At 38.3% G+C, this 17,186-nt stretch overlaps 1 protein-coding gene across 2 annotated transcripts in view; it reads left to right on the forward strand.

The window, feature by feature from the left end:
• Nucleotides 1–17,186, forward strand: part of Fgf14 (fibroblast growth factor 14) — a 591,037-nt gene that overhangs the window by 134,911 nt on the left and 438,940 nt on the right. The gene's annotated exons all lie outside the window — the stretch shown is intronic.

Raw genomic sequence — 17,186 nt, forward strand, 5'->3', positions numbered from 1 at the left:
ATTCCTCAAAAATTCAAGATCCATGAGCCTTAAGGGGAAGGGATTAATTAATATAGGCATTTCACTTAAGGCTGAGTGGTTCAAATCCCTTATTCTCTACGTGTTCAGTTGTGGGTCTCTGTGTTAGTTCCTATCTGCTGTAAGAACAAGCTTCTCTGATGAGAGCTGAGCAAGGCACTGATTTTTAGGTACAGCATTATGTTGCTAGGAGTTATTTTATTGCTATTTCCTTTAGCAGAATAGTAATAGTAGGTTTCCCTTGGGTCCATTACCTATCTAAATTCAGATTACCAGAGAGAGAGAGAGACAGACAGACAGACAGAGACAGAGACAGAGACAGAGAGAGACAGAGACAGAGACAGAGACAAAGACAGAAATCAAAGAAACGTTTATATAAAAGAGGCATTAAAATGAACTTATTAAAAACAGTTGAAGGCTTTAAAGAGGGTAAAAATATTTACCATGGAAAGCAGATTGATTATGAAGCAGCATGAGAAAGAATACTATTTTCTGTTTATTAAATTTCAGGTGTTCTAAGTACACACAAAATGTCTGTTGCTAAAATTAAGTTAGAGAATGTAACCATTTTACCATTTCATTCTTTTTTTGATCTGCATACTTTTTATATAAATTAAAAGCAATCTTATTTTACATAGCAATCCCAGTTGCCCTCTCCTTCTCCCTCCCATTCCCCTCACCATCTCCCCATGCCACCCCCCCATCCACTCCTCAGAGAGGGTAAGGCCTCCCATGGGGGATCATCAAAGTCTGTCACATCATTTGAGGCAGGACCTAGGCCCTGCCCTGTGTATCTAGGCTGAGAGAGTATACCTCCATCCATTAGGGATAAATACTGGTTCCACTGCCAGAGGCCCTAAAGACCCCCAAGCCCCCCAACTGACACCACATTCAGGGGGTCTAGTTCGGTCTTATGCAGGTTCCCCAGCTATCAATTAAGGTCACAAAATCACAAAATTTGCTTTGCTTTAGTCTAGTTCTCTCTCTTGTTTTTAACCATCTCTCTCTCTCTCTCTCTCTCTCTCTCACACACACACACACACACACACACACAAATGCCACTGTCATTCTGGCTGTGGACCATCCTAAATCAACCAGAAACCAAGCCTCTGAACAGGTGGCGAGACTTCAGGTTTCCTCTCCGAGAGGCTGTGCACAAGGACGGAAATTACATGTTGTGGATTAATTCTCTCCCATGCTGATATTCCTTATTCTCATGATTTCTATTTCCTATAAACACCATTAGCTGACAGATCAGTAGCTAGCTATAATTAACTAGGTTATGTGCATTTGTCAGTGGCCCTGTCCAAAAGTCACTCAGCATGGCTTGACCCATGCCATATGTCCAGTGTTGGTGCATTTTTGTCAAATGATGCAATACTGCAACATCCTGCTTGTTTCTTCCTGTGGAGGGGAAAGAAAGTCTCTCTCTTTTTTTTAAAAATAGGAAGCATCTCTTACTTAATGATTTTATTATATCATGAATGTTCCTAAAATACAGTCTTCACAGTGACAACATACACAGCTTTATTTGTAAAAATCTCGTTAACATGTATTATTGTGTCAAATGAATGTAATAATTTAAATGTATAACAATTTCCTCTAGGTTTTATAATCTTACTTAGCCAGGTATGCAAAGGGATGGTAAATTTGAGACTAGTTTAAACTACATACTAAGACCTCTTTTAAAATTTAAGTGATAAATTTTTTCACTGCTTTAAAGTGGGAGGTATGTAGTCCAGTATATATCCCAGAGGTACAGGTTGCCAGTTATGGTAGACCTGATCTCTGCTTATAGACTCATGCATGGTCATCTACAGAGCCCTGGTTCTGCCACAGGTAACACCTCTAAAATAGATGGAATCTAAATGGATGGAGTCTATTGATGTTTTGAACAATATTGGGTTGATAAGCTCGATTTGCTGAAGAATTTCATTCTCTCTCCCCCTGGTTTATAGTGTAAGCTCATTTTCCTCCTAAATATTGTCTTCATAAGAGATAAAAAATGTTGATTCAATTATTTATATAACAATCCACCCAATTCATAAAGTATATTTGCATTCTCTGGTCTTCTCAGGATATCATTTCATGCTGTCCATGCTTAGACATGCTGCTGGAGCTAACAGAAATGTTTTTGTTTTATAAGTTGAAACTACTGCTGATCATGCAGTTTCTGAGATATTTATGGCCATTTTTCCCTATTGCATGACATATGACCAGTTGGTCATTTCCTAGCATTTTTTAACGTATTGTCTTTCATTTTTATGCACATGGGTGCCTAACAAATCTCTTACAACCTGTCTCTAGTTATATTTTCTTGTATTAACATAATATTATTTTTAACTTATGTTTTTCTCATTTAAATGCTATTTGAACATATAATACAAAGGTTTGGGTGTCCCAGATTGTTAATAATTAGCTGACAACGTTCCAAACACGTACCCTATTAGTACAAATGGCATTTCTGTTCCCAATGACCCATTGCTCCATTTTCCTGAGATAGAAGATGAAATAGGTTTCCATGGAGAATTTTTCATTAAGCTTAGAATGAGATGAGTCAGACTTTGGATGTAAATATTTTCCTTAATTTGTATCTATTTGAATAATGTAGCATGTATTTCCCTATACATTTCAGAAATATAAATGAAAGGATCATGGTTTTAAAATTACAGATGATATGTGTAGGCTTTGTTTATTTTTAATTAAAATGATGTGAATTATAAAATTAACATACTACAAAAGTAAAACCTAACAAGTAGGTTAAAAATGATACCTAAAATTTTACTTCTATGATCATTTTACACTTTATTCACTAAAATCTTGACTGACCTTTATGATTTAATTGTACATGTGCATGTAGTAGAATATACACACACACATATATATATGTATGCATTTTAATACTATGTGAATTATATATGACATAAATATCTTGTTTTATGCAATGATATCATAGACTAATATTCTTCTGTATTTCTATTTAGTAAAGTATCATGCATGACTTTTCATGTCAGGCAATTTTGGGTCTTTCTTTTCATTTTCACAGCTGTACATTATTCCTTTGAATGAATTACTGTAGATTATTTCCACAGGTCATAAAGAGTGAGCTTATAAATTCCTGCAATATTTGGGAATAATATACAGAATGCAAAGCTGCAGCACATTTTTAGAGTATTCACACTTCTGTGACATTTGTGTATCACCCTATAGGATGACATTCAATACTTTACGATTGCAACACTTCTTTCTACTAACAGTTGATTTTTACATATTATGATTTCAGAAATATGTGTAGTCATAGTCTAAGATCATAGAAGGACAGAGTAGTATCTGGTCCCGAATATGATATTTCAGATATAGGCCTCAGCTCAATTCCAGGAGCTTGAATCTCCTATTGTCTTTTAGATATCCCCTGGTTACCTCCAGACGGACTGGTCACAGTGAATAATGACTTCTAGTTTGTGTAACAATAGACCTAGGCCCCACACCCATCATGAGGGTTAGTGAGACATGCCTGGGGACTAGTGGGAGGTGCCTGAAGGCTAATGAGGACTTGCAGTTTTATGAAAGGCTCTAGGATTAAAGGACATATTTGATATCAGCTCTATACATGATAATAGATGTCTTCTGCCAGTAATGCCCCCTCTCCTTTTAGGAAAGCTATTTAAGAGGATGTTTGAATAAACCTTGGTCTCCAGTATTGACTGAGAGCCCTCCTGAAATGACTTGATGTCTCTGTCTCATTCTTTTTTTGTTCTTCCTTTTTTATTTAAGTTAGAAACAAGCTTGCTTCACATGTCAATCCTAGCTCCCTCTCCCTTCTCTCTTCCCCCGGACCCCCACCAAAGCCCCCAGACCCCCACCCAATCTCCACTCTGATGCCCAGGGAGAGTGAGGCCCTCCATGGAAGATCTCCAGAGTCTATCATTTCATCCAGGGCAGGGCCTAGGCCATCCCCCAAGAGTCCAGGCTGAGAGATCATCCCTCATTGTGGGATGGGCAGCCAAAGTCCATTTGTATGACAGGGAGGGATAAATACTACACAAGGCCCCATAGATTATCTAGGCCTCCTCATTGACACCCACATTCAGGGGGTCTGGATCAGTCCCATTCTTTCCACACAGCTATCAATATAGGGTCCAAGAGCTCCCCCTCTTCAGGTCAACTGTTTCTGTGGGTTAAACCAGTCTAGTATTAACCCCTTTGCTTATCAGTTCTCCATTTCTGTGACTGGATTCCAGGAGTTCAGTTCAGTGTTTGTCTGTGGGTGTCTGCCTCAGCTTCCACAGTGACTGGATGAAGGTTCTGTTTCCCAGATTCTCTGGCAGTGGGATTGTATGCTGGCACTCCACTGATTCATGGCTAATATCCATATATTAGTGAGTACATAGCATGTTTCTCTTTTGGTGCCTGGGTTACCTCACCCAGGATGGTTTCTTATAGTGCCATCCATTTGCCTACAAATTTAAAGATTCTATTGTTTTGGTTTTTACCGCTGAGAAGTACTCCATTGTGTAAATGTACCACATTTTCTCTATCCACTCTTCAGTTGAAGGGTATCTAGGTTGCTTCCAGGTTCTGGCTATTAAAATAATGCTGTTATGAACATAGTGGAACAGATGCCCTTGTTATGTGAATGTGCATTTTTTGGGTATAGGCCTAAGAGTGGAATTGCTAGGTCTTGTGGTAGACTGATTCCCATTTTCCTGAGGAATCTCCATACTGATTTCCAAAGTGGCTGTACAAGTTGGCACTCCCACCAGCAGTGAAAGAGTGATAGATATGGATGTATCTGGAGTCTTCTACATGTCAGCCTCCAGTTATGCCAGCATCATTTGTTGAAGATGCTTTCTTTATTCATTGTATAATTTTAGCTTGTTTGTCAAAGATCAGGTGTTCATACATGTATGGGTTAATGTCAGGGTGTTCAATTTGATTCCATTGGCCTATCTGTCTATTTTTGTGCCAATACCAGGGTTGTTTTGGCTATTCTGAGTATTTTGTTTTTCCATATAAAGTTGAGAATTGTTCTTTCAAGTCTGTGAAGAATTGTGCTGGGATTTTAATGGGGATTGCGTTAAATCTGTAGATTGCCTTCGGTAAGATTGCCAATTTTACTATGTTGATCCTATCTATCCAAGAGCTTGGGAGATCTTTCCATTTTCTGGTGTCTTCTTTAATTTCTTTCTTTAAAGAATCAAAGTTCTTGTGATACAGGTCTTTCCCTTGTGTGATTAGCAATACCCCAAGGTATTTTTTGTTGTTTGTGGCTATTGTAAAGGGCAATATTTCTCTGATTTCTTTCTCAGCCCTTTAATCATCTGTCCATATTAGGGCTACTGATTTTCTTGAGTTCATCTTGTATTCTGCCACTTTGGTGAAGTTATTTATCAGCTGTAGGAGTTCCCTCATAGAGTTTTTTGGGTCACTTATATAAACAATCATATCATCTGCAAATAGTGAAAGTTTGACCTCTTTCTTTCCAATTTATATACCCTTGATCTCCTTTTGTTTTCATATTGCTTCAGCTGGAACTTCAAGGACAATATTGAAAAGGTATTGAGAGAGTGGACAGCCTTGTCTTTTTCCTGATTTTAGAGAAATCACATTGACATTCTGTCCATTTAGTTTGATGTTGGCTGTTGGTTTGCTGTATATAGCTTTAATAAAAGGTTAAGGTAAGTTCCTGTTATTCCAGATCTCTCCAAGACCTTTATCATGAGAGGATAAGGGTTTCATCAAAGAGTTTTTGATCATCTAGTGAGATGATCATGCAGTTTTTGTTTCTCAGCTTGTTCTTAACACTGCTGGGTAACTAGGACTCCCCTGATCCACATTCCTTCACTCAGGATTGGACCCAGGGCTGTTCGGCTGGTTTAGAACACAGCCCAAAAGACATCAGTTTAGAATAGATGGCCCTTGCAGCACAGGACTAATACAGGCTGGACTGTGGCAGAGTAGTTCAAGATACTTTCATTTCCTTTTAATATATTTTTGCCTAAATTGACTGTGTTGGTTTGTACTTTTTGAGCCACAAAAATGTCATCTGAAATATGCAGCTTCTTTTAATAGTTTTCTTAATATCCTTAGATAATACACTTGATAACCTTTCTTACAATTTCTGACTTCCCTGAAAATATGTTTTGTGTTTATCTGATTATTTCTATAGTACTTAGGATTGTAATGCTTGGATTCTTGCTAGGACTATAATTCTCATGCCCTTTTCATTTAATTTTTTAAAATTTATGATGACTCAGTACTAGTGTTCTGCCTGGATTTGGTGCATGTTATTTGATTTTATATTATATATCACACACTTATATGTATCAGACTAATCAATGTATCCCATATGTTCTTAAACCGGTATAGATTTAAGGCTCATGCTTTTCTAGTAGAATTTAGCAAGTGTTTCTGTGCTATGTTGGGCATTGAATGTTCATGTCACATGTCTAAGGCTAGTCTTAAAGATTTGAATGTGCTATTCCTACCCCACAGGGTGCAAGGAAGAGTGCTAGGAACTAAAAGTGTTGGATGGATGAATTGTAGGTCTCTTACTGAAAAGTCCTCTTTTAGAAGGCCTCTGCACTCACCTAATCACTGTTTTATTGTTTTCTATCCCAGTGGTAAACTATGTATATGTTCCTTGCATACCTTCTACCTTTATTTCTCCCTCTTCTGGAAGGTAAGAATCAATCTTTGTCTGCTTCATCCCAAGTAAATGTTCACAAATTGTTTAGCCACTGTTCTATTGCTGTAAAGAGGCACCATGGCCAAGGCAACTCTTATGAAAGGAAGTATTTAATGACTAAATAAAGTATTAAATTCAGAGGGCTAGTCCATTTCCATCATAGAAGGGAGTGTGGTTGCTTTGGTAAATAATAGCTACATCCTGATTTGCAGGCAGCGGAAGGGTAGCACTAAGCCTTGTGTGGGCCTTTGAAACTCCCAAACCTATTCCTGTGACTCTCCAAAAATGCCACACCTTCTAATCCTTCTGTGACAGTTATTAAACTGGGTACTAAACATGCAAATACATGATCCTCTGGGGTCATTCTCATTTAAGCCACCACAGGTAGTTTGTTAACTTACCAATCACTTAAAAAAGTCATAATTAAAAAAATAGTATTTAGTTATTATGGTGTGTGAGAAAGCATGTTTGAATGCCACAGCACACACGTGGAAGTCAGGAGAAAAATTCTGGGACCAATCACTTTCTTCCACTGTGGGATCCAGTGATTAAACTCAGGCCATCAGGCTTGCAAGGCACATTCTGAGCCATCTTAACAGATCCTGTATCTTGGTCAAGGTTATAGAAATGACTTGTCCACCTTGCCTTCTTTCTTCTAAACCAAGATCCCTGTATATTCTTAGTCTTACTAATGACATTTTTATAGCTTCATATTAGCAGTTTTTTAACCTTATTTCAAAGTATTTTCATTAATTTTTAAAAATTGCAGCATATGGAACAAGCAAAATTTCCAAAGATCTCCATTAGTTGGCTTGAAAATAGAGCAACCAGAGTACTTATACTGACTTTAAAAATATTTGCAATGATCAAAACACAAATTTTAACATTTTTAGCTAGCTCTTAAGTAAAATGTTTTCAATACACAGGGATAAATACATTTATTTTAAAAATACTCTGGCTTCTAATTTTGACTTCTCCACTCACCAGCTGTGATTATTCTGTTCAGTCATTTGATTTTTTCAAGTCTTAGGGAACAAAAATTCCTACTGTTTTATGAAACTCAAACACAATAACTCAAGAAAGTTTAGAATGCCACCAGCTTCAGTTCATGTGTTACATACATTCAATATTTACATTTTGAAATGCAACCCAAGTCATGGCTCATAATAGGACTTAATCTATAGATTTTAAATTATACTTTAAAAATTAGACTTCTTTTTATGCTTTCAAAAGCATAGTGATTAATTAGAACTATTCCTAATTATATTGGGGTGCACTTCATTGCAGTACTGAATGACACCACCCTTATATTAAGCAATTCTGTTTTCCTTAGAAGCTGACCTTGAATTTGACCATTGCATCAACAGAGAAAACTGAGGCTGGGGACATAGTTTTTTCTGATTGACCCTCACTGCAGTTTATATTTCTACAGGGCTTTCTCTGATTATAGGTTTGAGTAAACTTTCCCTCTCTTGCTATTTTGAACTAAGTAGTCTTGTGCCCCAACTTGCCTCCATATGCACCTCCAGGCTGTCATTTCTGTCCCTGTAATTTCTGTGTAACCACTAATAACTCTTGCTAGTCATTTCTTTCAAGAATTCTCTTCCCAGTTTACCCATGTGATGTGACGTGTGTTGTCTTCTGCTAGAGCCAAGAATGTTCAGGATTCTATATATTCTTTCCATTTACTCAGTTAAAAAATTACCTTAACAGTGTCTGGCATTCCCACGGAGAACATAGATGGCTTAGTAATCAGAGAGCTAACAATAATAACACATTTATTTAGAAAAAGTGTTTGTAAATCACATGGACACTACCTTGTAAGAGATTCAATGTCAATAGTAGATGTTTATTTTAGTGAACTATGTAAACTGTTTTAAGTACCCACTTTGTATTATTAACAGTATTCAATACTTCATGACAAATATCATTTCAGTAATAATGTTATATTTTCCCTTATTTTAAGAGGGAAATTTGTTCAGTGTACACAATGAACTTTTGCCTGACTGTGGTATTTTTATTATTTTCAGCAAAACATGTATCAGAGAGTAAATTGCATTGTTAAGAAGGTTTATTAGGATTTTCTTTCTAGGTCATTTTTTAAAACAAAGATTAGCAATTGTTCATGAATAGAAGACAATTATAACTAAGTACTGAAAACCTTTTCTACAAGTATTATATCTCTAATAATATTTATTAACTAAAAATAGACTGTTTCTCACCATATAATGAAAATACATAACGACTAAATTACCATTAATGATTAAGTAAAAGCTGTTAGTTCATAGAAAACAAGAGTATTAGCATTTAATAATCTTTCTAAATTTCGTGCACAGTAGATAGTATCTCTATTGTGGGTTGTTTTGGGTTTTGGGGTTGAAGCAAAATTTAGATTCATAGGTTCTGTGAGTGGATCTTAGTTATGTTCATCAAATAATAACACCACATAATTTTCACCATCCACTGCTCCATTTTGCTGTCTTCAAAGTAGCAAAATCTACCTGATTTAAGTCCAAAAGAGTCAGATTTCTCATTAAAAGTAATTCAATGGTTTCTAATATTATATAAAATGAAAGCATCAATACAATACAAGCAAAAATGAACTGCTTAGGGCCTTATTGAATTACCAATGAAAAATGTTTTTTCTCCTCCGTAACTGAGATTTCCATGGCTTTTTATGCTTATGAGAAAGTCGGAACTAAGTTTGAATTCACCTTGACTGTATTGGATAATTATTACATATGGTACATGAATGAGTGGAGTTGTTTTGAACTGTACATACAAAGAATTCTATCATGAATAATTGTTCCCAATAAGAGCCTTAGGAAGGCTACCTGCCCACCCAGAAAGAGCAGATCTGAAAGTGCCTAGGGTTTCATGTCTTTACAAATCTCCTCTTAGGTACAGTGTGGACATGAAACAAAAAGTAAACCATGTGCATTCTAACACTGGAAAAATACTGGAATATTGAGTTTGTGAAAGGGAGAGACAAGAAAGAGTGGGTAGAAAACAGTGGCTTGGATTTTTTCTTTTCACTACCAACAGGTAATAATCAGAAAAGCCTCAAGGTGTTTAACTTAAGCTTTTCATTTTAAACATCTGCAATAAAGGGTAAAGATATTGAAAAGACTTATCTTCTACATTTATAATACTAAGAAGTGTGTATTTTTAGTAGGTACCATGAATAAAATAATTTTCTGCCCTATGTGACACTGAAGTTTTTCTTCTGCTTTATAGCGGACATATCTATTTTTCTACTGGAATCTTCACAAGCCTTTGGCCACAGATAGTGTTGAATGAATGTAGGAGCCTGATGATTCCAGGGTGTATTATATATCCAATCACCAGTAACCTGAAATGATCTTCAACCTTCCCATTCCTGACACCTTAGCTAATGAAACCATTTGGCTCATCTCTGAATCATCTTGGAGAGTCACACTAAAGAGGCAGTGAGTGAAAGACTCCTACATACCTGCGTCTCCATAAAACCCATGAGTTGCCCTCTATTTTTAGGTTAACAAACTCTTTTTTATTTGAAATGCAGCAGGGAAAATAATTTTGTCTCTTAAGCACAAAACTGAAGACAGAATATAGCCAAAGTGATTTCTAGGAATATGCAAAGCTGATAGCCTCTCTATGTTAGGAATGAGCTTGCTATTATCTTTGAGGTCTGCTGTCATTTTCCCTTCGTTAGTTTGAGAAAATGAGAGAAGTATAGCAGGTTATTTTGGAACATATAAGATATGCTGATGAGTTATAATTACATAGCAGCATCTTGGAAGCTGCTATTTGGATATCTCTTCCCAGCTGATTTATAATGCTTTAAAGATACTATATTCACGTAGCTTTGCATTTACACTCACCTCTCCCCACCCACATTTCTTTAAAGCTGGAAACAGTGCTGTTGGTTTAAATGCCTCAAAAGTTTTCTTCTACAAGTTGCCACTATCCGAATTAGTTCTTGAAAGGTCCAGAAGCTAAAGGTAAATCTCCCTAAATATATCCCCAACTGGGCTGATTATCTCTTTTAAATTACTGCTTTTTTTTTTTTTGGTGCTTGACTGGGGCCTATTTTGAGATAGTCAGCATGTATCTTGCCACAGCTCTTGATGAAGGGCTGGCATCATTTCCCCAGATATTGCTCAAAAGGAAATCACACAATTTTGTTTAGATAAAACAGCTTCAGTTCATTTCTTGGATATCTGAGTTTTGTCTGCCAATAGGAAACATAGTTTAGTAAAAAGAAACAAAGAACAGCCAAAAGAACGAGTACCATGGAGCAGTTTTAGCTGGGGATTCTCACTCATTCAGGAAAGTGTTCTCTAGGAAGGTAATTTCTCTGCTGAAACAAGTTAGAATGATGCCTGTCTGAAGAAGAAATGAATAGAAGGAACCATGTGTCTAATAAGGAGTGAGACCTGTGTAGGATAAATTCCCAAGGCGTGATTTAGTCTGTTTCCAAAAGGTCTTAAAAAATAGCCTACTATCTTCCTTTCAATACTAGGATTTATTTTTCTTTATGCCATTCTTTTCTTAAGATAAGGTCTTGCTACGTATCTCAGGCATACTTCAAACTTAGGGTCTTTTTATTTCTCCCTCTACAGTACAGAATTATGGGTCTTTACCACCACATGTGGCCATGTTTTGACACATTTTAATACAATGTGCAAGTCATTGTGATAGAGGGGATACTTTCTGCCTGTTCTTACTCTATTAGTATGTTGTAGTGAACTGCAGAAGGGAAGCAGCTGAAGGTTTGTATAGAAAATCAAAGCATGTTAGCCATTGATACACCCTTTTGAATCATCCTAAAGATTTAGTGTAGAGTCTCAGGGGATGATGGAGAGCGCCTTGCCAAAACACAAGGTTCCCCAGATTGCCACTTCTATCTGTTCTTGCTCAGTATTCCTCTGATATAGAAACTAACTTCATTTCCAAGAAAATTAAAGTCAGGTTTCCAAGACCCATAAAGTGCTTGAATGGTTTCCTGGTTTTGATTTTGTTTACTTTTTTAAACTTGAGATAAATTGAGTTTAAGTTTTAATTTCAGTTATATGTACAATTGAGATAATTGTATTTAAAAGAATTCACATAAAATTATTCTCTTCTTCATCTTCCTCTTCCTCCTCTTTTTGCCATGCCTCGCTTTCTGGTATCTCATATTTCTGTCACATATTCACTCTTGAAATGATAGATTTTGTGAAAACAGACAGAGAGTAATTCCAGAGAATGTGGGGGAACTGATTCCTCATCTTTCCCTGTCCTCACTAGATCTATGACACCCTAGCTGTACTAGTGTATCAATATTAGGACTATAGAAGCTATTTAGTTCTTTCCATTACTGTCTCTTCAGTGAGACTCTCTCTCTCTCTGTCTCTCTCTCTGTCTCTCTCTCTCTGTCTCTCTCTCTCTCTCTCTCTAAGTGTTTCACAGTCTTCTGAAAATGTTCAAACACATGAGCTTATGGGGGACATTATACATTCAAGCCACAACTGGGCTCTGAGGAAGGTGAAGTTAGAAAAGCTTGATTTCCTTGGAAGAGCTCAGAGAGGGCAGGGCTCCTGCACAGAAATGATGTATCCATGGTGAAACAACCACAAAACTACAGTGGGGAGATAGAGACAGGTATACACCTGTAGCTGTCAAGATTATCAAGGCTATACTGAGGGGGTATTCTTACAAGGGAAGAGAAATTAGAGGGTCATGCAATATATTAAAGTTGTCTAGGTGAAGTGAAAAAGGAATATTCCCAAAGGGAAGTATGAACCATTGAGGAACTATGAGTAAATCAGCCAGCGATACAAGGCATGCTTGTCAGTGTATAGTAAACGTGGTACTGGAAAGTTATCTGATAGTAGATACTTCACTCCATCCTGTCTATAACACATTGCCTCCCACCTGGAGCTGGTAGGAGCCACACATATTCCTATCGACTACGAGATGGTTATACTTACATTTTGTGACTACCCTTTTGTATTAGAGCTGCCCCATGTAGAAAATAAGCAAACAATAGTCTCTAAGTTTTAGATTAGTCTCTCTTTAAAAATTTTACATGTGATTCCTGGACTGGGAACTGCAGCAAGCTCGACTTGCCCTGGAAGGACCGAGCTACCAGGAACCTGCTAAAAGAGCCTGCCTATGCCTGCCCCCACTCAGGGAAGAGGGCAGAGGGCAGAGGGCAGAGGAGAACTCCAGGCCCCCTTCCTGGTCCTCACTTCCTTCTGCTGGCCCTCTCTGGGATCTCCTGGACTGGGAACTTCAGCAAGCTCCATTATCCCCCAGAGAACCCAGTTACCAGGAGCCTGCTGAGAAAGCCTGACTACACCCGCCCCCACTGAGGGCAGAAGGCAGAGTACAGAGTGCAAAGGGCAGAGTTCCCACCCACCGGGAGAGGGAGTGTCTGAGACCCATCTGAACAGACCATGAGACCCATCAGTAACTTGGACCTGCTTGCACCCATCAGAAGAGAACCTTGGACCAGGACTCGCCAGGAAGGGAAGAGACCCCACTTGTACCCACTGAAAGAAGGAATGGGAAGATGACAATACAAGAACAAATTCAACGACAGAAAAAAAAACAATATAATGCCACCAGAGTCATGGGACTCTACACCAGCAAGATCTGAACATCACAACACAGATGAGACAGAAGAGAATGACCTAAAAAATAACTTCATGAAGATGATAGCGACCCTAAAAGAAAAAATGAGAAAATCATTTAAAGAAATGGAAGAAAAGACAAGCCAAAAAATGCAAGAAATGGAGGGAAAAACAAACCAAAAATGTAAGAAATGGAAGAAAAGACAAACCAAAAAGAATCCAACAATTGCAAGAAAGAGAGGAAAAGACAAAGCAAAAATTGCAAGAAACAATTCAAATAATGCAAGGGTTGAAAGCTGAAATAGAGACAATAAAAAAACACAGTCTGAAGGAATGCTGGAAATAGAAAAGTTGGGCAAATGGTGACGTACTACAGATGCAAGCATAACCAACAGAATACAAGAGATGGAAGAGAGAATCTCAGGTATTGAAGATACACTAGGGGAAGTAGATTGATCGACCAAAGAAAATCTTAAGTCCAACAAATCCTTAACACAAAATATCCAGGAAATATGGGATACCATGAAAAGACCAAGCCTAAGAATAATAGGTATAGAAGAAGGAGAAGAAAACCACCTCAAAGGGGCAAAAAACATAGTCAACAAAATCATAGAAGAATATTTTCCAACCTAAAGAAAGACATGCCAATGAAAGTACAAGATGCCTACAGAACACCAAATAGATGGACTACAAAAGGAAGTCCCCTCACCTCATAATAGTAAAAATTCTGAACATATACAATAAAGAAAGAATATTAAGAGAAGCAAAGGAAAAAAGGCAAGTAACATACAAAGGCGAACCTATCAGAATCACACCTGATTTCTCCAAGGAAACTCTCAAAGCCAGAAGGTTATGGATAGATACTCTACCAACACTAACAGACCACAGATGCCAGCCCATACTACTATACTCAGCAAAGCTTTTAACCACTATAGATGGAGAAAACAAGATATTCCTCAACAAAACCAGATTTTAACAATACATATCCACAACTCCAGCCCTACAGAAAGTACTGGAAGGAAAACTTCAACCTAAGGAAGGTAACTATGCTCACAAAAACATATGCAATAGATAATCCAACTTTCCCAAAAGACAAAAGAAAGGGGAGTAACTCCACAAACAATGACACCACTACCAACAAATCAAAAACAAACAAGAATTAACATTCAATGGTCCTTAATTTACCTCAATATTATTGGTCTTAATTTACAATAAAGGAACTTCCAGAGGCATCACCATCCCTGACTTTAAGCTCTATTATAGAGCTACAGTCCTGAAAACAGCTTGGTATTAGCACAAAGATAGACAGGTAGACAAAGGAATCAAATTGAAAACCCTGATACTAATCCACAAACCTATGAACACTTGATTTTTGACAAAGAATTAAAATTATACATTGGGAAAAAGACAGCATCTTCAACAAATGGTTTTGGCATAACTGGATGGCTGGTATGCAGATAGACCTATGTCTATCACATGCACAAAAAGTCCATATGGATCAAAGACCTCAACATAAATCCAGCCACACTGAACCTGTTAGAAGAGAAAATGGGAGGTACCCTTGAAGGAATTGGTACAGGAGACCAGTTCCTGAACATAACACCGGTAACACAGACACTGACATTGACAATTAATAAATGGGACCTCCAGAAACTGAGAAGTTTCTGTAAGACAAAGGATACAGTCAACAAGACAAAAAGGCAGCCCACAGAATGGGAAAAGATATTCACTAACCCCACATCTGACAGAGGGCTGATTTCTAAAATTTACAAAGAACTTAAGAAGCTTGTCTCCAAAACACCAAAGGATCCAACTAAAAAGTGGGGTACACAAATGGAGAATTCTCAGTAGAGGAGTTTAAAATGGCTGAGAGACACCTGAGAAATTGCTCAACATCCTTGGCCATTAGGGAAATGCAAATCAAAACAACTCTGAGATACCATCTTACTCCTGTCAGAAAGGCTAAAATTGAAGACACCAATGACAATTTATACTGGAGAGGATGTAGAGAGAGGGGAACACTCTACTGCTGGTGGGAGTACCAACTCATACAGCCAGTTTGGAAATCACTATGGGGATTCCTGTGGAAAATGGGAATCAGTCTACTGCAAGATCCAGCAATTCCACTCTTAGGCATATAACCAAAGATGCACGTTCATACAACAAGCACATTATGTTCATAGTAGCATTATTTGTAATAGCCTGAACCTGGAAGCAACCTAGATGCCCATCAACTGAAGAGTGGATTGAGAAAATGTGGTACATTTACACTCAGTGGAAAAAAAAAAACAATGGAATCTTGAAATTTGCTGTCAAATGGATGGCACTAGAAGAAACCATCCTGAGTGAGGTAAGTCAGTCACAAAGACAAGCATATATGGATTTTAGGCCTGAAACAGGGGAGTGCCAGCATACAATCCCCAGCCAGAAAGTCTGGGAAACAGGGAGGACCCTAAGAGAGATATGCATAGTAACCCAGAGAAGGGGAACAGAACAGAATCTTCTTAGGGGATTGAGATCATGGAGCGTGGCTGGAGGGGTGAGGAAGCTGGGAGAAAAAGAGGGGGGAAGAGGAGGAGAGCAGAGGACATGGGGGAGCAGGAAAGTTGAGTAGGGGGAAGAATAAAGGAGAGAAGGATGTGGGATACTACAATAGAAGGAGTCATTATAGGTTTGAAGAGAGATCTGGTATTAGTGAGATTTCCAGAGGCCTACAAGGATGACAGCAACTGGCAATCTAACCAATAGTGGAGAGGCTACCTTAAATGTCCTTCCCTACAATGTGATTGACTACTTCCCTGTGTGCCATCCTAGAGCCTTTATTCCAGTGGCTGAAGGAAGCAGAGACAGACATCCACAGCTAAACACTGAACTGAACCCCTGGAACTCAGTGGCAGAGAGGGAGGAGTGATGAGCAAAGGGGTTATGACTCAGTGGGAAACCCAGAGAATCAGGTGGCCTGAACAAGAGGGAGCTGAAAGGCAAGCATGGGATCCAGACCCCCTGAATGTGGGTGTCAGTGAGGAAGCCTCAGCATCCTTTGGGCCCTCATGCAATAAGTCAGCATTTAGCCCTGTCATCCAGATGGACTTTGTGAGCCCATTCCACGTGGAGGGATGCTGTCTCAGCCTGGACACATGGGGGAGGGCCTAGGCCCTGCCCCATATCATATTACAAACTTTCCAGATCCCCCAAGAAGGGCCTCACTGTCCTTGGGGAGTGGAGTGGGGATTGGGGAAGGGGTTTCCGGAGGTTTGAAGTGGGGGCAGGAGAGGAGAGGAGGGAGAGGGAGCTAAGATTGACTTGTGAAGCAAACTTGTTTCTAATTTAAAATAAATTAAAAAAACTAAAAACATACTAAAAATTTTACATGTGGGTAAAACTACATGTAGAATTAACAGGATTATAAAAACCTTCGACATCCATCCATGGTTCACGGCTTAGTAACTTACCAGTCATAGCTCTCTATGTTTTTAGTCTTTTCTTAAGTTCAGATAAAGGATATGTGTTCCATTGGGCTGATCCTGACAGTTCCACATCACTGTATGAGCATCCATTCAGGTGCATTGAGAGCTCATCATTCACCAGTCCTTGTGTAGATATTCTGGCATCATCCACAGCACCAAATAAGCAGAATAAATAATTCATTGAGACAGCTGTTACTCTAGGGACCTCTACTCAGGGCACATGGTGTATCTTCCATTTGCCACCACCTGCTACTATATTCTTTCCATATGGTTACAGTCCTCACAAAGTAGGAATGGGGGAAATGATGACCACTGAAGGAAGAGCTTGTCAAGGTATATTTAACTGGACCGTCTCCAGGGCAGTCCTAAGAGGAGACTAAGACAGAGTATATATAAACTGAGAGGGACATAAAG

Source organism: Mesocricetus auratus, unplaced genomic scaffold (genome assembly GCF_017639785.1).
Source record: "Mesocricetus auratus isolate SY011 unplaced genomic scaffold, BCM_Maur_2.0 Super-Scaffold_2245, whole genome shotgun sequence".
In the NCBI taxonomy this organism is placed as follows: Eukaryota; Metazoa; Chordata; class Mammalia; order Rodentia; family Cricetidae; genus Mesocricetus; species Mesocricetus auratus.